We start from the raw sequence: 25,944 nt of genomic DNA, 5'->3' as shown, positions 1-25,944 counted from the left end.
GAAGTGGACACCAGAAGGATGATTTTTGGTTCCTAAAGACCTTCCAGTCAACGGTCCATTTATTTTTCTAATAAAAATTTCAAAGCTGGAAAAAACTTTTTCTGCTGCATAAACCTTTTGCGGAATGCAAAAATGGATGTTAAAACATTTAAACATTTAGCATCCATCTCCACATCACACAAAAGGTCATTAAAGTGGAAAAAGATTTTTGATCTTGAAAAAACAAGTGGGTTTTTGAAGAACATTTTGCTTTTTGCTTATTGTATTGTATGATCATTTTATGACATCACTGTCAAATACTGTTTTAGTTCTTTGTGGAATACCTCTAGTTTTAAGAATGCATTTACATATATATAATAGTCCTGGGCCGGTATAAGTTTCTGACAGTATGATACCCTAAGATAAAAAATATCACGGTTTTACGGTATTGTGATTACTGCCCTAAAATAAATTATTTTTAAAAATCTCAGAAAAAAACAACAACCTTTTCCCTTATTGATCACAATACATTTCATTTTATGAAACATTTATAATGGGCGAGGCAGTGGCGCAGTAGGTAGTGCTGTTGCCTCACAGCAAGAAGGTCGCTGGTCCAAACCTCGGCTCAGTTGGCGTGTCTGTGTGGAGTTTGCTTGTTCTCCCTATCTTCGCGTGGGTTTCCTCTGGAAGCTCTGGTTTCCCCCACAGTCCAAAGACATGCGGTACAGATGAATTGGGTAGGCTAAATCGTCCGTAGTGTATGAGTGTGTGTGTGAATGTGTGTGTGGATGTTTCCCAGAGACAGGTTGTGGCTGGAAGGGCATCCGCTGCATAAAAACTAGCTGGATAAGTTGGCGGTGCATTCTGCTGTGGCGACCCCGGATTAATAAAGGAACTAAGCCAACAAGAAAATGAATGAAAGATTTATAATATTTTTGAACAGGCTTAATCATTTTAATAAATCAATGACTAATGCTGTCTTCATCAGTTTCAAAAACACAGATTTCTTTACAATACATGACAAAAACCCACTTAAAAACCCCTTTACATATACCTTAGGAATGCTTTAACAGAATTCTTTGCAGTTTTTATACATTGACTTTTCCAAACCATGGTAAATCGGTTATCATCCCATGCCTAATATATAATATATATTATTTATTGTTATTTATTGTTATTAAATTTTTATATGTTTATATGTTTCAATGTTAGTACATAAATTAATGAAATGTGATCATTTCTAGTTAAATGTGGAAATTTCTTTTTTTTTCTTTGCTTTTGTATTTTTAGTGGTACAAATCTGGCAACTACAGCTTTTTTAACTGTAATATTTTTACTGTAAAATTAACTGTTTTAACTACAAAATTAACTGTAAATTTTTGTGCTTTTTTTACAATGCATCCATACATGTTTACAAGTCACAGACGAGTTTTACAAAATTATTATTTTATTATAATAAATATAAATATATAATTTTATTATAATACAATATATTATTATTATTATTATTACTATTATTACTATTATTATTATTATTATTTTTAATTATTATTATTATTAAAATTAATATTTTTTGTCAGTTTGATTGATGCAAGTTGAGATGACTAGAAAAGATAACTTGATTCAACAAAAAATGAAGGCAGCAAGATATTTTTTACAGCGTGGTTATAAACATGTATGAATGTCTTTCTTCTGTTGAACACTCACAGGCACAGCTATACTGATGAATGTTATAAAAAGCAGCCATTGACATCTATAGAAGGAAGAAAATATACTATGCAATAGCTAATTCACTCTCAAAATTGTCTGTATATTGCCTTTTGTGTTCAACACCAGAAAGAAACTCAAACAAGTTTGAACCAAATAGAAAGTGAGTAAATAATGACAGAATTTTTTATTTTAGGGGTGAATTGTGCCTTTAAGATTTAATTTTTCTTGTCATTACTGTTTTAATGGTTTATTTTTTCTTTCTGTGGTCTTTATGGTTGGCAGTGTGGCAGTGCGGTGGATATTATGGCCTTGGGGAAAGGGAAGCTGTGTGCTCATGGAGCCCCAGTTCTGTGTCTCGGTGACAGATTGGAGCCAGATTGGGAGACGTTCTGACAAGGGACAGGAACTTGCAAGTCTGTCCCGCTCCTCAAGGTTAGTTATTGAATGTTAGCACATGACATCTGCCACTCAGTGCCAAACGCCACAGGGTTTTGGGCACTTCATCAGCGCCGTTTTCCCCTAATTAACACAGTTAATGTGAATTATAGAAATTAATAAATAAATTGCTTCATCTGCCCTCAAAAATGTGCTGCTATATTTTGGTTTCAAACGTATTGTGTGTGTGTGTGTGTGTGTGTATGTATGTATGTATATATATATATATATATATATATATATACATATATATATATATATATATATATATATATATATATATATATATATATATATATATATATATATATATATATATATATATATATATATATATATATATATACACACGATACAAATTATATATCAATCTAAATATCAATGTAACAGAATTTTTTGTATAGTTTTGCTCCTACCTCTGTGTGTGCATATCACCCATACATAATAAATATACAGTATAATACACAATACACACACATAAATTAGGTAGCAATAACATTTTGATTTTAAATGCATTTAATTGCGATTAATCTTTGTCTGGCACTAATTTTAATAAATGCGAAAATGCATTTGCTATTGCTTCGCATGAAAATGAAATATTTCTATAGTGACAGATTAGTTTCTGCTTTTAACTTGGTGGATGTTGAACTATAATCACATTTTTATGAGGAAAGAGACTTGCAGATATAAGTTGGTAATCCACGTGAAAGATTGCTCCTTTCTGCTCCGCTCAGATACGTACCATATGCCTCATAACATATGTGATTATTTTTTTAAGATGAACATAAAAAAGGACAATAGTCGCTTCACTCTTTTAATAATCCCTTCGTCCGATTTAATATCGCAACTATTATTCAAATCAAAGGCAGATTTTGTTTTCATTGTTTTTTTATAATACTCTTATGATTTCTCCCTATCACTTTCAGAAAGTCCTCTGCCAGTTAAAGCTAAACCCCTCCTCTTGTCCCGTCTAGGACAGGGGGGTGTGCTGGGTCGAATTAAGTCCAGCATCTCTAAATTTATAATATGGTGAAAAGTGTACACATGCTATATCAATCAACATCTGTCTTTGCTATAAGCCAACACACAAGCAGTGTTCAATTGTTGAAGTTGATGTACATTTTATTCAGCTCTGTATCACAGAGACACATCAACTATTATTATTCAAAGCTCAGTGTTAAATAAAAAACTTCCACACTTTTTCTGTTCTAATTCTTACTTTATCATGTTACATCTCACACTGGTGGAAATCATTATGTTACATCTCACCCCCGGATGTGTTAAAGCTAACCGTAAATTTGTACATTTCACTCATCCTTTTTGAAACTAAACTGTGCATTTTCTGTTTGTGCTGCAAAGATAACACCTATGTCATTTAATAGCACACATGTGTAAGTAATTTGAATAATATTTTGTACACACTGGCTCAAAAGATCTTAAAGATATAAGGCTCTATTTTACAGATCTAGGCGCAAAGTCCAAAGCGCAGGGCGCAAAAGCATTAAGGGCGTGTTCGAATCCACTTTTGCTATTTTAAGGATGGGAAAAAAGTTATTTCCAAATACACATGCTATGCCCCATATGGTCTAAAACCTGATAGGTGGACAAATCTAAGCTTGTTTTTAATAAAGCAAATATAAATATGTATATAATAAATAATACTACTACTAATAAATACATAAAAGCAAATTGTCATAAACTTCATAAACTGAAAAAAGCCCCCTGAGATAAAGAAGGCATAAAGGCCTGGTTTTTATATTTATGTAGAAAATAATAATTTTTGTAACATTTTATTACTTTAAATCCTTTTTTTTGTAAAAATATTTGTGTATTGCTGTACGTCTTGTGTGCTTTAAGCAATGTGTAAGCGAGGCGCACAACTACGCACTCTGCGCTGGACTTTAGACCTGCTCTCAGCTGGTCTATTGTGCAACCTATTTTAGTTCTTCAAAATATCAACGAGCCAACAATGTGCCTTAACACAGGGGTTCCCAAACTTTTCCCAAAAAATGACCATGCCAGTGACTCGTGACCCCCAATATTCTCTGAAGTGGTGGTTTTAAATACAGAAACCTTGTATGCAATGACGCACACACACACCAATAGACCCAAGTCTATTCTTTGTTTTTTTATGTATGTCAGTGCTGTAAATGGGCTAGAAAGTTTAACCTGGTGTTATAAAATCAATCTGCTGCATCTGACAGTATATGCCTTCAGTATAATGTAATTACCAGAGAAGTCGCAATCCAATAGAACTAGTAACTATAAGCTACTATAGTAACTATAAACGACTATTTTTTCTCTTCAGTAGGTTATTGATAAAATACAGTAAGTCTTAAGGTTTAATAAAAATTTATTGATTTTTGAAAATCACCAGGCGACCCCCCTTCATTGTCCCGCGACCCCTTGGGGGGTCCCGACCCCCACTTTGAGAACCTCTGCCTTAACACACCTCTTATCTAGACCGAAACACCCATGAGTCCACAAAGTGGCGCAAATGGATTTGCTATTTAAACAACATGGCAAAAACTGTTGCTTGGGTTTAGAAAAGTAGGTGGTCAGGGTCAATTGGTGCTTTTGAAAATACTATTGGTTGAGTTTAGGGAAGTGAGGGTGGTGGGTCAGTCGATTGGTTGGTCAGTCAGTCATTCAGTCATTCAGTCGAAAGGGACCTCTGTTGGATTTAAATGCTAGATAAATTTAAGATCTGAAAAAGCATACACAGCGGCCTCTGGTGGATTCGCAAAAAAACCTGCAAATAAAACGTAGCTCCTGGGATGTATTAGATGCTCTCCAAAAATGTATATAGCAGTATGTTTTTCCAAATGAGCCTGGGTTGTGTACAGAACTTTGGTCAGCTTTGGTTGTTTTTAAATGTGCTTTATTCTTGATAAATATTGTATTATATAGTTTTTGAAAATAACTAAATCAATTAATCTGTCTCACCATTTTAAGAGAAACTTGTGTAGCCTCTTTGAATTATATTTCTAATAGCTCGATATTTCTAATAGCTTGATAATAGCTTGTAATATAAAAGTAATACAAGCCATGAGACCATGACGTGGCCCAGTGGCGGTTGGTTGTCTGGACAGCACAATGTGTTGCTGATCACAGCCCCATAATGAGTCTCTGTCTTATAATTGACCTGATTCCTTCTAATTAGCACACTTTAAGGAAGTGGGGAAAGAAAAGGAGAGAGCGGGAGAGGAAAGAGGGGGATTTGGGAAGGAGTGGGAGCAAGAAAAAGAGAGTGATCAGTGTCTAATAGGTTAAGTGAGTGCGACAGGCTTGTGATGGCGTTTCAATAGTGTCTTTGTTAGCTAGACTAACTGAACAGGACACACAAGGGTCATTAGTGGACGGGATTAGTCATTACACAAACTCACTCAGCGCTCAACTGGTGGTTCGGCCGAATCCCACTGTTACCAACAATGCCAAATTATTCAGCATATGTTTTAAGCAGAGGATGCCCTTTCAGCTGCAACCCATCACTGGGAAACACCCACACACTTCCATTCACACACATACATAACAGACAATTTAGTTTACTCAATTCACCTATAGCGCATGTCTTTGGACTTGTGGGGGAAACCAGAGCACCCAAAGGAAACCCACACGAATGCGAGAACTACTGAAATACTGAAATCAAGTGTCTAGTTGCTAGTAACAAGTGTGTAACCAGGTAAAGCATCATTAAAACAATAAAAGCGTGATACAATTCTTTTCCAGCATTAAAAAGAGGAACAACAAACCATGATTTACATTAGATACACACTAAATGTCATTGAGTTTAATTATAGTTTATACCAAAAAAAATATTGACAGGCATATATAGAAAAAGAAAAACTTGAAAAGACAAAAAACATTTTAAAATGTCCCTTGGTTCTTGGGGAGGCAGTAAAAGCTTACAAATGATCAAATATAATAAAATGTAGCATAGTATTGTCTATTATTATTTTTACCAATGTATTTGTACAAGAAAATTTGTTAAGCTGAATGATAAATATTTCATTAATATGTTGACAGTTTTGTTTGATGTTAAAGGTTTGTTTCTTTCAAGTAAAAATAATAAAGTAAAATTAGACTCTTGCATTGATTTTGTGTATAAAACATCAATGGGATCAGTAAATAATATGCTTTTATTTAGTAAAGATGCATTAAATTAATCAAAAGTGACTATAAACATGTTTATAATGTTACAAAAAATTTCTGTGTCAACTGTGTTAAAGATTCTGTTTTTTTTTTGTTATTTGAAATAATAATAATAATAATAATAATAATAATAATAATACAAATTTAGAACAAAAATGAATCACAAAAATATTTATGAGTAAATACACATTAGAGCAGACACTGATAATGCACAAAATGAATATAAATACAAATAGTAAACTTTTTTTATTGTACTAATGTTTTACAATAATACCATTTTTAAACTATATTTTTGCATTTTGGTGAGCATAAGAGTTTTTAATAAAAACATTTAGATTTTTTTTTGCAGCATGCATGTTCAAACTACTGATTTAAAATGAGCTGAAACAACACAATTCTTGAGATGTTTTTGGGACAACTTTAATTTTGTTTGCTGATCAGTCCATCTAAATTTGTTAAGGTAACTTAATCAATTTATGTTGAAACAACATGAATCACTTGTGTGGAACTGTGGATTGGTTTACAGTGCAAAATGGGCAAAACATTGAACTTTAAATATATATATATATATATATATATATATATATATATATATATATATATATATATATATATATATATATATATATATATATATATATATATATATATTCTTCAGATTATTTTCAGGTATGATTAGCTTCTCCTTATCCATCAACCAACAGACAATCAAAAAAATAAACAATCCTGAAAATATGGCTGGATCCATCTGCCCTGGCTGATCTATCCTGGAGGCTCTATCTACTGGACATTATTAGTTTAGAATACACCACATCCAAAATGCCATTAAAAAAAAAAACTGTACAATTTTGGTTAAATATGAGAGAGACTGTATCAGATGTTACAATGCTGATTTTGTACCTATTGTTACAGTATTACTGTTTTTGTTTTACTTGACTTTTGTTGGGTGGATCTCAGGTTTTGTTCAAAATCAAAATGTCCAATAAAAAAAGAATAAAAAAAAAGTATGATTAGCGTGACAAGCTAAGTAAGGTGTTCATGCAATACAGGCGGTAAAATAGCCATTTCAATTTAGATTTGTTTAATATTTGCAGAAAGCAAACTTTCTATTATTGTGCATGTCCAGTAATTATATCAGGGTCACAAAGCTTTGCTAATCATGCGCGACTCAGGATGACCCAAGCTGTGCTGGACAGCTTTAGAGAAAGTGTTGAAGAGGAGACACTTAAGGATTAAGACAATTGACATGTCAAAACTACATGTATATATTGGTCGACTAACCTGTAAGTTCGACTTATTTACATATTTTTATCATTTAAATATATGATTTATAATTCACAGTTGCTGACAACATTTCTTCCAAATGTATGGCCATTGCCTGATCTTTTGACAAATGGTCAAAATAACAAGATGCCATGTCTTCAGACTTGTTTATATTAATATTTAGACAACACAACACCAATATTTTAACTTCAGATCAGTTAAGGCATCAATATTTGCTGGTATAAGCCTCATTTTCAATCAAACATTTTTAATTTTTCATCAAAAAATCGAATGAAATAATGATCTTTTTCCAACTCGTTGTCATCTTCAGGAAATGAAATGCTTTAAATGACATGGCAGAATTCACATCATTTAATTTTAATAAAACAATTGGAAGACACATTATCAGAAGACCTTTACAGAGGAAAACATATATTAACATTTTACTCAAGCCCATATTTCATCCTGCTGCATGAACCCGAGCATATCTTATTTATATTTTCATTTGTGTTTAATGACATGAGGCCATGTAAATGATGCCAGAACTTTATTTGTAATTTGCGAAACTAGCAACTTGCCACTAGCATCTAGCTTTATGAGGTGGGCACGTGGCTTATTTGCATATAAACACATGCATAATTACAAAGGAAAGCTAATAGAGGTTATAACAGAGAATGTTTGTAAAACGTCTCTGACCCTGCGGATCCCCCTTAATCTTTAATCCTTAACTGTTGTTTATGTTGTTGACAGATTCGTGTAACGTGTCTTGCACTGCGTGGCTTGGCCTCACTTCGCATGTCAGATTACAGTAAAAGAAAATAACGCTTTAAGAAGAGCAAAAGCCCAGACTTGCAGACATCAGAGATCATTAGTGGCCTTGACTAATTTACAAAACTTTAATCCCACGACTACCCGTTGTTTACATCAATGAATTAGGTTAATCTACAAGGAGGGCTATTTGCATAAATGTGCATTTTTGAATAATTAGTGGGCCAGAGGCGGTGAATGGGGTGTGACCGGCGGGAGGGGTGACGCGTGGCCAGACTATTGTTGCCCCTTTATCTAGCATAAACAATGGACCAGCTAAACAATTAAAAACAAACCTAGTTGGGTCTGGTGTTTATAGGTCATTGTTGAAGATGACCCAGCACATAATCACTGTCTGGATGCAGAATTATAGCAATTACTGCTATCGTTTACAGTGTGCACACGCAAACATGCCAGATCTGAATTACAGTATGAAACAGTTCCTTTCCCATCTGCCAAATTGCCTTGTCTTTAAACAATGAAACTCTTATGAAGCATATTTAAGTAAATATATATTTATATATACTGATTCATCTAAAAACAAACATTTGATTTACTCACTTTCAGGCCACCAAGATGTGGGCAACTTTTTTTTCTGCAATAGAACATTAAAGATTTTTTAGCTGAAAACCGTGATCCTTGGCTTGTCATCCGCTACCAGCACTTTCGTGACTCTAGAAAGAGATAAAACTTCTATTATTTTTCCAGAAGTCAACTTTAATAAACAAGTTAGAATGAAAACAGAAATTCTACAGATTTCTAAGTTCAATTTTTATACACAAATAATCTTTGTATGAGTATTTAGGGACAATTTGATTTGAAAAATTTACTTAAAAAGTCCCACTATATTTTGACTGACTCTGGCTCCTGAATCATACATTCAGCTTTAATGATCATGAAATAATTAAGTGTAATTAGGGCTGAGCCGATAAACGATATTATATCGAATTGCGATAAAATTTGTCAATAACAATGATACTGTAAGTTGTGTGCAATAAAAATTATATATTTTTGACTCTATATTGATTTAACAGCCAATCACAAAGCAGAAATGTACAACAATGGGAATTTTGAAGTGTGTTGACATTAAAGATGTTCAGAATTTTTGTCCACTGAATTTTTTATTCATTTTCTTTTCGGCTTGGTCCCTTTATTAATCTGGGGTCGCCACAGCGGAATGAACCGCCAACTTATGCAGCATATGTTTTACGCAGCGGATGCCTTTCCAGCTGCAACCCATCACTGGAAAACATCCATACAGACTTATTCACACACATACACTACGGCCAATTTTAGCTTACCCAATTCACCTATACGATGTTTTTGTACTTGTGGGGGAAACTGGAGCACTTGGAGGAAACCCACGCGAACATTGGGAAATGACCCAACCGAGGCTCGAACCAGTGACCTTCTTGCTGTGAGGCAATTGTGTTATCCACTGTGCCATTGTGACACCCCCACCGAAAATTTATCATGCGAAAATATGTTATGCCATTTAATGGAGCCTCTATTTTTTTGTGGCTTCAGTCATTGGGCTACTCTTTTAAATCTGGAAGCATTAACAAATGATGTATAAATATATATCATGATATTATCGAGATTGCATTTTTGCCATATCGCCCAGACCTAAGAATCATTAAATGTTTAAATCTGCTTGGTGCTTTAAATACTTTTTAAATAATGAGCAGCGTGGTGGTGCAGTGGTTAAGTTGGCGGTTCATTCCACTGTGGCAACCCCCGATTAATAAAAGGACTAGGCCGAAAATAAAATGGATGAACAAATAATCATGATGAAGGATGTTCAGGGTTAAAATCATATTTCTGAGTAGGAAAATAATGAATTTTTTTTTTTTTTTTTTTTTGCTTTATACATTTCAATGTTTTACACTAGCATTTGACTAGAATTTGCCTCACTCTCATGCTTTTCAAAACCATATGCAATTTTCTGTTCTGTGTAACAAAAATATATTCAAAAACTACTTACTAAAAACCTTAAAGGGATATTTCTCCAAAAATCTGCCATCTCTCCATTTCTTCCAAACCCATTTGGGTTTCTTTATACTGTAGAACAAAAAAGAAGATTTTATGAAGAATGTTGGAAAAAGAAATCCACTGAGTCCCTTTGGCAAAAAAGGCTAGGTACACAAAGACATTTATTCCCACTGCCATTGGTTTTGTAAACAGTATTTTAAAATAATTGTGTTAGTGTATTTATGCATTTGCTGCTGTGTGTGAGCCTGTCTAAAGACATTTTTCTAACCCCTGTGGGATAGAAAATAAATTAAGTTTATTAAATTAAAATCAATATAATTTTTTTGACATTCTACAATATACATTTTGGCGACTACCAGTTTCCAACATTCTTCAAAATATCTTATTTTGTCTTCAACAGAACAAAATTAGTCATACTGGAAACTTCTAACCGAGTTTCTTATATTTCCCAGCATTTGTACGCAAAAATCCATTTCAAAATAGCAATTCAGCTGAAATGTTGTGTCTTCCCAAGGGGCAGATTTACAACATAAGTGATTCACAGCTCTAACTGACTGGCCAATTTCTCCTTGCTTCTGAGTGTAATTGATCAGATGACCCCTGATAACCTTCTATGTCTGTGTGTGAATATGAGAATGTGTGTGCGGAAGGTTTTTAATTAACCCGCCTCCCTTAGTCCCAGGTGGGCTTTTCCATGCTTTTGTACTTTTTCCCTAGAGAGGGAGGAAACCGCGTCCTAACGCCTCAGCAGCACACGACTTCACACAATGCATTTATTACAGCGCAAATGTGGGTGTGCATTGGTCTTTATTGCTTTCAGTGACTGCTAACAGATTCTGAAGGTGTTGGTCTCAAAGTGGAAATAACACATTTAAAACTGATCAACAAGTCATAAAGTATTCAGTTATCAATGCACTTTATTCTAAATTTAGGAATATTTTAATAAAATATGAAAATTATTACATAATTTAATTAAATTAATGTTGTCACAATCTGTATTTTCTTTTCTTTCTTTCTGTATTTTCTTTCTTTTTTCCCTTTCTTTCTTTCTTTCTTTCTTTATGAAGATTAAGACGAAATCCGCTTACATACTGAGAAAGTAAACAGTGTTTAATGTTGTTTAAACATAAAGTTTGTGTTACGCAGAAGAAACAAAACTTACATTATGCAGGATAATGCAAAATGACTGATTCATTCATTTTGAATTAGGGCTGCACGATATATCGTTTCAGCATCGAAATCGCGATGTGCGCATCCGCGATAGTCACATCGCAGGAGGGTGCGATGCAAAAAAAAAAAAAAAAAAAAATTTATATATATATATTATGGGTGGAGCCGAACCGGAATACGGTATTCGGAAAAGCAGGAATAGCGTGTTTTTACGAATACTTATTTCAAACAATACTTGATCAATTATTTGTATTTGGGAACAAGAAAAACATTATATCAAAAAGCTGCGTTTCCGCAGTGCATGCCCGCGTGAGTGAGTGAGTGAGTGAGTGAGTAAGTGAGTGAGACGTTCAGGAGTCGGTGGGCGGGGTGGGGCCGGGGTAAGGAGACTGAGCAGGCTGCTTCTCTATACAGCAACAGAGAAGGCTTGGCAGAGCGAAAAATACTTTTCTGCATTACTGTTTTTGTTTATTTTACAATACTAAAATAACACGTGACAGAAGTTCGCTCAAAAGTGAAAGTTCTTTCTGTTATTTACTAACACTCCCGTCATTCCTACTACTTTCAGAACATAAATTTTGATATTTTAACATATGAAAATGCAATGCAGTTATGAAAATTGAGAAATTAAAGCAATACACAGATCTGGTCCCCGCGTCAGGTCAGGGTGCACCTGTAACCTTAAAAACGCAGACGCGGCGGAGGCGCATTAAACTCACACGGGAAAGAACTGGGCATTCAATTCATGTTTTAGTGAAATAATTATTTAAATACAGCTCTTTTGATCTCTAAAGGGGAAAAAAGCAAAAGAAATTTGTCGTTAATTTTAGCAAAGACGCAACTGCCTGTAATTTTCACATTCGTTTTTCAGTTAGGGATTTGGTCTATTAGAGTAACCTAATAAAATTGTTTTGTTGAACATTGTAGTCTACACAATAATCGATATTATAATTTATTATATACATTAGCTATTATTAAAACTAAACTATACAATTGATAAAACAAAACCCTTTTTAATGTTTGCTTTCATTTTGACACCGCTAACAGTTGTAATAAGAAACATCACATTTTGCAGAAGCATGCAGTCTCAAGTTAAAAACACCTTTTGAGTTTAAAGATGATCAGCCTGCCAAGTCAGGTTTACAGTGTCATAAATGAAATGGGTAGCATGAGTAAAGGGGATTTGCCCAGCACACAACCTCATGCGCTGCAGGTACACTGTAAAAAAAATCTGTAAAATAACAGTTAAATGACTGTATATTTTAACAGATTTTTTCCGTATACACGTATTACGGGTGTTTTTCCGTTTATATACATTTTCGAATTGCATTGTGGGAAGGGGATCGCAGCTCAGACAGCGTTTGATGGACATCGGGACATATTTCTTCCTCTGTTTTTCCCTGGTAAGTACGATTAATAAAACATATAACAATATTTTAGTTAAAAGACTGCTTTATTAACTTTTTATCGTTATTTAAAATGATTTTGTCTTGTATGAAGTGCCCATGGAAAGTACAGCAGTGAATTAAGTTTAATATTGTTAATAAGATCAGACTTTATTTCATTAAGATCAAACTGAGCTATGAGTGGTTAAATGTAATTTAAACAAGCATTTACCTAATGATTTTTTACCTTTTTATGCGTTTTCCTCATCAGTAAATATGGTATCTGTTCATTTACAGTTGTTTGTCCGTATTTTTCTAAACTGCCGTGCGCGGGAAGTGACGTGACGTCCCAATCACCCACTCACTCCCTCTGCACCTGCGTGAGTCTGACTGGATTAACGGTAAACGTCAGCTTGTCTGTGAGAGTGTGAAAGGTATGTTAATTATTTAATAGAAATATAAATGTTTTCTTTGTACAGTGCATTGAACAAGGGATAGCATTCAAAGTTTGTGACACTGTGTAGTTTGGTTGATATACGTTACCTTTAATGAACACTAACGTCAACGTGTTTCAAACGCTCGTAACCTGACCGTCTGTGTTTGTTTGCATATTAATAACTAATTTCATATTTTACTGACGTTATCAAATGTTAGCTTTAGTTTGACCGACGTAGGCTGTGTGACCGAGTTTCAGTGGAACAGCTTTGCTGGTTTTTAAGTAACGTTAAGTTAGAAGTTAGACTCGCGTGAATTGGAGGCATTTGTAACTCGGTATGAGGGGAAATACACACTCGTTAAGTTATTATTAGTGGTGGGCCGTTATCAGCATTAACGTGCTGCGTTAACGCGAGACTTATCGCGCGATAAAAAATATATATCGCCGTTAATCTATTCTCAACGTTGGGTTGGGAGCTGCAGCTCATGGGTGACTTTCATACTTTGACATTTTAGCGCGGATGTATACCTGACAGGTGAGCCGTCTGACAAACAAGTGCCCTTCTGAATCAAATCAGCAGGATGCCTGACTTTAACTGCAGTTCGGCAGTTTCACTTTAACTCATGAACATTTCATTCATTCCGCGTGACAAACTGGGGTAATAGACGCAAATAAGAAGCAAGAACTGATGAGAATGTTATGGAATTTAATAACGCTCGCCAAATGGAACGAAAAAAAAAAACTTCCGCATTTCGCGACGCGTGTTTGTGTGTACAGAGATAACAGAGTGATACAGTAAGTGTGTGACATTTAAAAGTATTTATAGTGTTTACACTGTCATGCGTTTTCGGCCTCAAATAGCCTACAACGTGTACCTTAAAGCACACAATTAAATGTTTGTTGTAGTCGAGTTGAACTGTCATTGATATTTATTTATTCACTTTTAAGAACCTCAAGGGCAGCTAATATGAAGATATAAAGATGAGTTGTTCTTCCACAGTCTTAAAATTCTTCAAACTAATTGTCAGTTCGATTCATTATAGCAAATAATACTTTCTTTACTATTAGGAGATCAGGAGTTTTATTTGAATGAAACCTTGATAATAGAGTGAACTACACATGGTGTTATCGCAAATGAAATCTTTTTATGTAGATTTTGAGTCAGTTTTTTTTGCACATATAAGGTTCACTGATATTTTGCTTTGTTGACTTTCAGGTTCTTTCATTTTGGTTATAAGTACATGTTACAGGTACATTCTTAGATTCAATCCAAACTGAATTTGAATTAATACAGACAAATGAAATAAAATACACCTGGGATTTTAAATGTTTTAATTTTTTTATTATTCACAACGTTTGTGAAGTCTAAATGTAGACTGTCTCAAACTGAATGAGTGTTATTTTTGTTGTAGGTGTGTTGGTGTAAAAATTGATGCTGACTGGTTAGTACTGCATTTTTAACCATAACAATAATGATTTATATTTAGCATTGCATCTATTGTCATTTTACCAAGAATGTGTTTGCTCTTTCAGAACTCAGGCAGTTGTGCTGGACCTTCTGTACTTTATACAGGAGATGACAGTAAACTTTCAAGTTTAAGAGGTAAAATGTTCAGGGTTTTTCTGTTTGATTTTGAGTGTTTTGTAGATATAATGTTCACTGATATATGATATAAGATTTGCTTTATGTTTATGTTGTCATTTTGGTTATAAGTACAAGGTACAGGTACATTTTCACAGCAATCTAAATTAAAATCTTAAATCTTACATTCAATCCAAACTGAATTTAAATTAATATGGACAAATTAAATAAAATACACCTGGGATTTTAAATGTTTTCATTTTTTTGTTATTTACAAAGTTTAAAGTTTAAAAGTAGACTACCTGCTGCATGTTTCAAACTGAATGAGTGTTATTTTTGTTGTAGGTGTGTTGGTGTAAAAAGTGATGCTGACTGGTCAGTACTGCATTTTTTAACCAAAAAAATAAACAATGATTTATATTTAGCATTGCATCTATTGTAATTTTACCAAGAATGTGTTTGCTCTTTCAGAACTCATGCAGTTGTGTTGGACCCTCTGTACCTTATACAGGAGATGACGGTAAACTTTGAAGTTTAAGAGGTAAAATGTTCAGCGTTTTTTCTGTTTGGTTTTAAGTGTTTTGTACATATAAGGTTCACTGATATTTTGCTTTGTTGACTTCCAGGTTCTGTAATTTTGGTTATAAGTACAAGGTACAGGTACATTTTCACAGCAATCTAAATAAAAATATTAAATCTTACGTTCAATCCAAACTAAATTTGAATTGATATAGACAAATGAAATAAAATACAGCTGGGGTTTTAAATGTTTTCATTTTTTTATTATTCACAAAGTATGTAAAGTATAAAAGTAGACTACGTTGCATGTTTCAAACTGAATGAGTGTTATTTTTGTTGTAGGTGTGTTGGTGTAAAAATTGATGCTGACTGGTCAGTACTGCATTTTTATAAATAATACAAAAAATAAAAATAAAAAATGATTTATATTTAGCATTGCATCTATTGTCATTTTACCAAGAATGTGTTTGCTCTTTCAGAACTCGGGCAGTTGTGCTGGACCATCTGTACTTAGTACAGGGGATGACAGTAAACTTTCAAGCTTAAGAGGTAAAATGGTCAGGGTTTTTTTTTTTATATTGATGCTTTTATTTTTTTTATTTAGCAAAACCAATTTCTTGTACCTATATTTTTACTAAGTGTTTACATGAACACATTTTGCTTCAGTAATTTAGAATTTTGTTAACATGTATTCAAACTAAAAAGTACTGGGTTGATGTGGGTGTTTTATCTGGGTTTTTTAAGCTGCTACTGTAATCTGTTAAATAAACCAAGCAGTTATTTATTATTATTATTTATTTTTGCATCATTTGAAATGTTACAAGTTCTTTATTTTGGTAATGTCTGCTTAAAATGATAAGGAAATAACTGGTCCACTGCTGAATCTCTTTTCTTTTCTCTCTTAGCCACCTGATGATGAGAGAGACAATTTCAATGTGGGCATCTTGATGGTGAGCCAGGCCTTCATGCTAATTTTGTGACCGTTTAATCTATTTAGCGTCATTGTAATAACATTATTTCAGGATGCAAAACTGGCTAAAAATCAAATTTAAATTTCAACATTAACTGTATGATAGTGTGGTTGATTTAACATTTTATTTAATGTTGGGTTCATTGTAAAAAAAAAAAAAAAGATTTAATTTTGGTTGAATAAATGCTGATTTTGGGACAGTTTTGTCTATTTATCATCATAGAATTACCATTATTTCAGGGTAGAAAACTGCCTAAAAATCAGTGGTGACTTTTTAACGTTGTTTCAATGATAGTTTGATTGATGTTTTAACATTTATTCAATGTTAATTTAACGTAGGTTTGCTCTCTGGGTAAGAACTAACTTAAAAAATGCGAAAAACTTACAGTATGTATGTGCCACTTGACTTTTGTATCACATGTTATTAGCATGTTATGGAATTTAACTATGGCAAATAAGTGAGAGGAGATGGAAAGCTATGATGTCTACACGTTTTCCTGAAACATTTTCAAGGTCAATTCTTTCTTGTATAAAGATAGTGGAAAAGAAAGAAATGTAAAACAAAATGGTTTTTCATTTTTTTAAATTTTGTTTTCTTTCCTTTATTGTTTTTTTTTTGCCTTATTTTGTTCTTGCACTATAATTATTTCTTGTAATATTTGATTAAGTAAATATATTTTAATTTCTTTTAAATTATGTAGCAGACATGTATTTGAATAATTTTACATAATAATTATAATATTTATAATATTATTTATAATATTAATAATTTAACATATAGGTGTGCATATATGTACCCATATATGTACATGTAATATAGGAAAACAGCCAATTTTATATTTGTCACAAATTTCAAAAACCTAAATCAAAACCTATATTAAACCATATGTTTATATAGGTTCTTTCCATGTGGACGTGTACCAGACCCAACACACAACTCACTTTTCTTTTTTTCAGAAGAAGAGTCCACAGTCACAATAACAAGATCATTGGGCTGTCCCCTAATTGTGGTGAGCTACATGTTTAGTCTCTTATGTGCTAAACATTATGTAGCCTAAGGAAGCAGCCCTGACTCTGGAGTTTATATGAAGGTCTGTTTTTACATTTTTAAGTTTATTTCATTTTTATAAGACAAGTAAGTTGATACATGTTTGTTGTATTTACAACAGGAGCATGCTGAGTAACTATCCAGAATGTAGGTCCAAAGCAGAAAAAAGAGCACCAAGCAGAAACATACCATCTAAACTCTTTCGATTCCTGTCAGACCAGAAAGACTTTCAGAATCCTTGGAAGATTTAAAGGTAATTAAGCACACCAGTAATACTTTATAATAACTAAACACTATTGATTAATTTATTAAGCATTAGCAAAAAGTTCTGTTAAGCATTAACTCTACATTAATAGACCTTAGTATACAGTTTATAACTACAGCTGCAAATGCTGTAATCTTGACTTATAAGCACATCTATAATGTGCTTAATGATTTTGTTTTTATATTTTGTTAATGATTAATTTTTCATTACTAAATTTAGTATAGCATTATTTACAAACCAGTGATTTAAGAATAGTTGGTGTATTTTTTTTCTAATCATTCAGAATGTGTAAGTAAATGGTTAATAAACTATTCAAACTAACATTTATATATCTTATTATTCAGGCATATAGTAATAGTTGGGCAGCACAGTGGCTAGCACTGTTGCCTCACAGCAAGTAGAGCTCCGGGTGCTTAGGTTTCCCCCACAGTCCAAAGACATAAGCTATAGGGAAATTGATTAACTAAATTGGCTGTAGTGTATGAGTGTGTTTGTAAATAAGTGTGTATGGGTGTTTTCAAGGGCGTACTCATGCTATGCACAGTTGCCTTGAAACTGGAAGCGTGATTGTCTCCCCGACGACCTGCACTCACATTTCATTCGAGCCTGAGCATGCTTACATCATCAATAATGCACTGTTCAGTTTAACAAGTGCTCTTACTCAGCACAGTGGAGATTTCTTTATATTGTTATATCGTTTTAGTTGTTCAATATGCAGTGACACGCAGTCAAATATTTCGCCGAACAGATCAGCCACTTTTGACGCTCATAAACAATCAAAGTCAACGTGCTGCAGGTACTAGGAGGTTTGCTAAAGGTGCAGCTGTTGTGCAGTGAGGGATTTGTGTCTTTAATCTATGACAGTTTGCAAGGGACTTTGATTTGGATAAATTAATCACTATTACTGTTCAATGAACGCAAACCCCTTACTGCACCACAGCTGCGCCTTTAGCAAACCTCCTATTCCTGCAGCACAAGGAATTTATGATTGTTTATTAACATCAAAAGTGGCTGATCTGTTCGGCGAAATATTTGACAGCGTTTTACTGCATCCCAAATGACTAAAACAATATAACTAAAGAATTCTCCTCCATGCTGAGAGCACTTCCTAAACTAAACAGCGCATCATCGATGATGTAAGAGTGCTCAGGCTCGAATGCAATGTGAGTGTGGGACGTCAGGGGAGACGGGAGGGAAGACAAGAGTGCTTCGGCCTGGTTTAAGGCAACTATACATAGTGTGAGTACACACTAAGCTGAAGGAAAATACATGAATGAATTGTAATAGTTATATTTGTAAATAAAGTACAAAAAATAAGTATATAAAGTATATACAATATTTATTTTAATAAGTGCTTTTGTTTACTTCATCCAGTTTTGTAGCCTAAAGTGAGGATTGTTTATGCTTTGTAAATCCCCTTATAAATCACAATTAAAGATTCAGTTATATTCTAAAAATGAAATTAATTTTATTGTATTAAATGAAAAATAAATCTTATCTAAAATAAAATTACTGTACAGTTTAAACATAGCTAAATGACACTGAAATGTTGCATCGTAATATCATTAAATTATTTTAGTGTTGTTTTATCCAGTTTTATGTTATATTTTGGCACTCCAGCTATTCAGCAAGGTTTCATATTTACAGTAATTACATTTTTTAGATAAGACTGTTTAGATAAGAATGTTCATTTGATACTGAGCCTTTAACTGTCGTTTATAAGGATTTATAAATCATAAATAATCCTCACAGATTAGGCCACAACTGGAAGAAGTTTTGTAAATAATGCAATATTAAATATAATATTATATATATATATATATATATATATATATATATATATATATATATATATATATATATATATATATATATATATATATATAAATAGTAATGTAAAATCAATCATTAAAGTTTGATAACACAATTATTAAACTGTAGCTGTAGCAAATTTTGCTGCTGTATTTATAACCGACTACTAACATCTATTAATTTAGAGTCAATGCTTAACAGATAATGAATTCACTATTTGCTAATGCTTCATAAATGAATCATAGCCTGTAGTTATTATAGTGTTACCACCATAGTTTGTTTATATTACTGTTTCTCTCTTGCATTATTGTTCCGAATATTGTCAAAAGTACCTACACTTTATTTTGAAAAATCTTAAAGTGATTTCTCACCCAAAACTGAATAATTGATAATTCATCATTTACTCACTCTTGACATTTTAAACCTGTATGACTTTGTTTCCTCTGCAAACCACAAAATATCATATTTTAAAGAATGTTGCTCCTATTTCTCCTACTTTGTTCTGTGGAAGTATGTCAGTCAGACAGGCTTGAAATTACAAGAGTGAGACAAGAAGATGATGATAAAACTTCCATTTGTGTAAACTATTGACATGCAAGGAATCACCCCAGTTGTAAGTGAAATGTCATTAGTAATGTTGTTGTTTTTTTTTTGTTTTTTGTTTTACAGCCATTGAAGTATCAGTATTGGAGCGGAAGAAGACCCAGTTGTATCGTCCGTTTCCTGCCATCTTGCAGTTTAACCTGGTTTCTTAATGTAAAGTACTTGTAATTTGCCCACTTGTCCTCAATTATCTTAAAGCTAACATTTAAAACTATTTTGCTATGAGATTATTTGCCAAGACCTCTCACTGTGTGATTCACATGTCAATATGTATTATTGTGTGTATAACTAGCTATTTGAAATTCAAATGATTTGTATTCATTAAAGAATCTGTTTTAATTGCAAAGTTGTTTTTGTACTAATTGTAAGTTCACAGTTAACAAACTATTTACTGCTTCTTTACACATACAGTATAGAATAAATGTTTTTTTTACTATGGTAAACCATTAATAGTGTATTTCCCATATGTATATGTTTATCCTTACCAACTGCCATTTCTATGCTGCTTGAAGAGCATTAAATTAGTAAAATAATAATTTTTTTACAGTAGGTATCCCATTAAAACAAAGAATCTGTTCATTTTTTCACTGTGTATATATACTATTAAAAAACAAAAAAGTCCTCTTTTTACAGTAGGTATACTATTAAAACACAGAATCTGTCTGTTTTTTTACAGTAGGTATACTATTAAAACACAGAATCTGTCTGTTTTTTTACAGTAGGTATACTATTAAAACACAGAATCTGTCTGTTTTTTTACAGTAGGTATACTATTAAAACACAGAATCTGTCTGTTTTTTTACAGTAGGTATACTATTAAAACACAGAATCTGTCTGTTTTTTTACAGTAGGTATACTATTAAAACACAGAATCTGTCTGTTTTTTTACAATAGGTATACTATTAAAACACAAAATATTTCCGCTTTTTTACTGTTGGTATACCCTTAAAAACACAGAAAATAACCGTTTTTTTATATAGAAAACCCTTAAATTACTATAAAATGTTTCGTTATTTTACAGTAGTTTAACCGTCAAAAAACTGATATTTTGTAGTTTTTTTAATGTGGACACACTGTCAATTAACAGAAGTTTTCCGTTTTTAATTTACGGTAAAATATTTGTGTAATGAGCTGCCAGTACATTTTACCGTTTTTTTACGGAATTTTTTTTTAGAGTGTAGGCTGAATGATAATCTTAAAAAATATATAGGCTATGCAATACAAAACTTTAAACATTTATTTATTTTTTAATGAAAAGAAAAAAAATCAGGAGAGTAAAATATAATTTAAACCACTGGTCTGGCGCTGATACTTTGTATCCAGAAAAAGGGGAAAAAAGCAGATGAAAACCTGGCTGGGGAGACGGCGATAACATATCAGTTCTTCAGCAAAGATCACGACATCATTGTGATGCGTTTATCATACAACGCAGTTCGTGTTTATAATCATTAATATTAACTAGTATTAATTCTCTCTCTAGACTTAGTTTTAGGGCTTGTTCTTGTCGGCGCAATATAGCCTCGGCTTATTGCACGTACGAATCCGATTGTGAAGAATGATTAAGCGCTTGCATTTTTTATTGCATCCTTTTCGCAAGTTATTCATTTGTTTTGTTTTTTAAGTGGTGCGAACATTATTTACTGGCAAACATGTTCCTCGATCTCGTACATCAACAAATAATGTAGCCTACTTAAGTTAATTTAGGCCTACCTTTTATGTAAAAATTAAGGAATAACCGAATTTAATAATAAATAAAACATCCGTATAAACGTACATGTTTATTTTTGAACTTTCGTTAATAAAACAACACTAAACTGTTTATAAATATTGTAGTTAAATATTACATTACTTTAACTGCTTGAAACTGTATAATAATAACAATTAAACGTTACATTTTTAAGAACTTAACAAAAATTCTAAATGGCACTTTACTAATCAGTGTAATAATAATATAAATATTAATAATTATACGTAAAAAGAAAATATTAACCTAGTAACAATATAAGTCAGATGTTTAAAAAAACAGCGTAGTTTCTCTCCACCTTTTGTAGTCATATTTTTAATTATTTGCCAGAAAAACTAACATGTTGACTTTGTCCGGTTTAAGTGAAGAATGGGGTTATAATGTTTCCAGCAATACACTGTCAGACGATGTGCTTGTAGCGAAAAATGCACAGACAGGCTACTTTTTCACAACCATGCGAGAGAGGGCTTCTCCTTCTGTTCTGCCGACCGCATTTCTCGCAATGCAGGTTTCTCTACTCTGCGGAGCGGCGCGTTCTTAAGTAGTTACCAAATAGCCTATGCTCAATTTCTCGTCAATGTCTTCCATTTATCACTTTCTCTTTTGTATCTGGCCATTTTTGCAAATGCCTCTGCCATGCCTGGCTGAGCTGGGCTTCTGCGTTTAGAAGACAGGAGTTGATTAAGCCAACATGGCTTTTTTTCCCTCGCCGTCAATCGCCACTAGCTTGCGTATCGATGGATTTGCTCCTCAGTGTTTGGACTCTCAGCACTCAGCAGTGAATATTAAAACACACTTTACTTAAAACCCCCATACAAAAAGCTTAATCCAAATTGATTCGTTCACCTTTCTAGTTCGGCACGAATCCAAAATGTTCCCAGATGTAAGAGTTCGTTTTCTAACAAGATTCATGGTTGAACTTGAACTTGCTGAATCGCGCCTAATGTTATATTCTAACAGATATGTAATACTTGGCAACATAACAGTAATTTGTGTTTTAAAGTGCGTGACGTCACGTACTACGGCCGGTGGCAATGGACAACCGAGGTGGCAATGACCACCGCGGTGACGCGGTTGTCATGGTGACCGTCACAGCCCTAGTTTTAAGTAAATATATATATATATATATTGCATATTTTATATATATATAAAATATCGCAATATATATCGCAGAGGAAAAAAATATCGCAATGTCAATTTTTTCCAATATCGTGCAGCCCTATTTTGAATTGTGCATACCCACTGTACATATACATTTGTAATTATGTTCATATCTATATGCACACTTCTGATTATTAATTGCAACCTGTACATATATTTATCTACTGTAAATCTCTGTTCATAGCTAATACAACCTGTATATAATATTCATACTGTAGTACATCTATCTGTAAATATTACCCATAGTCTTCTATAACTGCACTTTATAACTTATACATGTATCCTGCTCTTGCTGCTATTGCACTCCTGACTTGTACATGTGTAATGACAATAAAGTTGAATCTAATCTAATGTAATCTCATTTTAACAATAAATATAACACATAAAAGTGGCAGATGACCTGGGCCTTGAAATTCAACTAATATATATAGTATTTTATATATATAGTATTATAATAGTTCATAATCTAGTGACTTGAAATGGATAATGAATCCTCTTCTGACAAATGATGATAGCAAGTCTCTTTTTCAGGATGACTTCTTCATGACTAAAGAAACAAATGTTGCAATCAAGTCAGCGCCCTCTAGTGGCGAATAATGACCAATAACAATATAATGCTTCGATTCGATTCGAACCAGCAACTTTGTGAATAAAATGTAGCATATGCATGTGTCTATATTAATATTTAGATTTGAAACTAAGTTTCTTAGCGAAAGGACAGTATGTTTTTAATAAAAAGGCAGCGTACCGTAGCTGGACGAGACACCAGGTTCATGTCTCCCAAAGATGAGAATGGTGGTTGAATATCTCAAATATGTGAATCATTCATTCATTCATTTTCTTGTCGGCTTAGTCCCTTTAATAATCCAGGGTCACCACAGTGGAATGAACCGCCAACTTATCCAGCACGTTTTTATGCAGCGGATGCCCTTCCAGCTGCAACCCATCTCTGGGAAACATCCAAACACACACACACATACAAATACACTCACACTCATACACTATGGACAATTTAGCCTACCCAATTTACCTGTACCACATGTCTTTGGACTGTGGGGGAAACCAGAGCACCCGGAGGAAACCCACGCGAACACACGGAGAACATGCAAACTCCACACAGAAACGTCAACTGGGCCAAGGTTCGAACCAGCGACCTTCTTGCTGTGCGGCGACAGCACTACATAATGCGCCACTGCTTCGCCAAATATGTAAATCATTTGCTCCAAAAAAAAACAAAAACCTGTAAAGATGAACACAGAAGGTAGAGAAAGCTTTTTTATCTGTTTAATGTAGATCGGCAGGTGCGCGTTTGTAACATCAATAAATAAGAAACTGGTGAAACGAATATAAAAAACATGACACGAGGTAATTTGACAAAAAATAACTGCAATATTATTGCTTTAGAGGTAAATAAACTTCATAACGCAAAAACAACATTATATACGCATGTTGATAAAGCTGTTCTGTGTCAGTTAAATCAGTCTTAAAATTTTCAAAATTTTAACCCAACTGGTTAAGTTATGGGCATCACGGTGGCACAGTGGGTAGCATGATCGCTTCACAGCAAGAAAGTCACTGGTTCGAGCCCTGACTGGGTCAATTGGCATTTCTGTGTGGAGTTTGCATGTTCTCGCCGTTTTCGTGTGGGTTCCCTCCGGGTGCTCCGCTTTCCCCCACAAGTCCAAAGACATGCGATACAGGTGAAATGAGTAAGCTAAATTGTCCATGGTGTATGTGTGTAAAGGAGAGTGTATGGGTGTTTCCCAGTGATGGGTTGCAGCTGGAAGGACATAAACATATGCTGAATACTATAAGTTGGTGGTTCATTTCGCTGTGGCGACCCTTTATTAATAAAGGGACTAAGCTGAAAAGAAAATGAATGAATGGCTAAGTTATTATACAAATAACCCAATAAAGGTTAAAAAATAACCCAACAAAGCACCAAATATTTAACCCAACTGGCAGAGTTATTAAATAAATAACCAACTAAAGTTTAAAAATAACCCAACAAAGCACTTTTTGTACATGCAAAATTCTAAATGAAACATAAATTGGGTGGCACGGTGGCTCAGTGGTTAGCACTGTTGCCTCACAGGAAGATGGTCGCTGGTTTGAGTCCTGGCTGGGTCAGTTGATGTTTCTGTGTGGAGTTTCTCCAGGTGCTCCCACACAGTCCAAAGACATGCGCTATAGGTGAATTGAATTACCTAAATTGGCCGTTGAGTATGATTGTGAGCGTGAGAGTGTATGGGTGTTTCACAGCGCTGGTTCACAACCCCTGATTAATAAAGGGACTAAGTCGAAGCAAAATGAATGAATGAATGAATGAAACATAAATTGATGCATCTTAAAAGAGTAATCATTTCAATAGATCATATTTGAACCTTCCAGAGTTTCCAGACTTGTTATACTGAATTCTGCAACATGTAATATAAATATAATATAATATTCATTAGAGTAAAACATACTGAGGTGACAAAAGGCAAACTCAATTTGAAAACAGAGAAAATTAGAGACTAAATCTGATAGATTTGTGCTTTGACAGATAAGCTGCCAGCAGAGCTAAGAATACGAAAACATAATCTCGATAAAAATTATTTACCACTCGTGGATGAATACTTCTGTGGTGTGATTACAATTCACGGCTTTAATGTGGCATACGTTCCAAAAAAAAAAAAAACCTTCAGCAGCTTATAAAATATTACCCCGTCAAAGCGCAAATCGCTGCCCTTAGTAAGTTTGAATTTTTGTGCACAAATGCTGTTAAGCCTGTTCTCCTCTAATACAGCAAAATGATTATCTGGCTGGTCTCCCTTTGCATGTTTGAAAGCAGCCGAATGGACATCTGCATCAGTTTTTCATTATTGTTATTATATAAAAGATTATATAGGGTTGGGACGAGGGCATTTCA

At 33.5% G+C, this 25,944-nt stretch overlaps 2 protein-coding genes and 1 long non-coding RNA gene across 15 annotated transcripts in view; 1 reads left to right on the top strand and 2 right to left on the bottom strand.

Moving 5' to 3' along the window:
* The window catches only part of LOC141378555 (uncharacterized), an 876,076-nt gene that overhangs the window by 352,566 nt on the left and 497,566 nt on the right, over positions 1-25,944 (bottom strand). The gene's annotated exons all lie outside the window — the stretch shown is intronic.
* The window catches only part of entpd6 (ectonucleoside triphosphate diphosphohydrolase 6), a 77,756-nt gene that overhangs the window by 39,397 nt on the left and 12,415 nt on the right, over positions 1-25,944 (bottom strand). For 4 of the 12 annotated variants that reach the window (XM_087289014.1, XM_087289013.1, XM_087289020.1 and 1 more), the window contains 2 exons: positions 10,331-10,407; positions 8,908-9,020 (listed from right to left, as the gene is read on the bottom strand). The gene's annotated coding sequence lies outside the window, so the exon portion shown is untranslated. Of the gene's footprint in view, positions 1-8,907; positions 9,021-10,330; positions 10,408-13,140; positions 13,203-25,944 lie in introns of those variants that run through there. The other 8 variants (XM_087289017.1, XM_087289024.1, XM_087289016.1 and 5 more) reach the window with 3 other exon arrangements.
* LOC101884956 (uncharacterized) lies at positions 12,835-21,307 on the top strand. 2 transcript variants are annotated; one of them, XR_015513343.1, is made up of 15 exons: positions 12,835-12,911; positions 13,191-13,327; positions 14,546-14,579; positions 14,742-14,771; positions 14,863-14,932; positions 15,257-15,286; positions 15,383-15,452; positions 15,538-15,565; positions 15,773-15,802; positions 15,910-15,979; positions 16,336-16,380; positions 17,361-17,491; positions 17,570-17,701; positions 20,195-20,979; positions 21,023-21,307. It is a non-coding gene; the product is annotated as an uncharacterized LOC101884956 (long non-coding RNA). The 2 variants fall into 2 exon arrangements; XR_015513342.1 differs by having other exon boundaries at positions 17,358-17,491.

Source organism: Danio rerio, chromosome 17 (genome assembly GCF_052040795.2).
Source record: "Danio rerio strain M-AB ecotype USA chromosome 17, GRCz13ab, whole genome shotgun sequence".
Classification (NCBI taxonomy): domain Eukaryota; kingdom Metazoa; phylum Chordata; class Actinopteri; order Cypriniformes; family Danionidae; genus Danio; species Danio rerio.
This window is presented reverse-complemented; position numbering and strand designations above follow the sequence as displayed.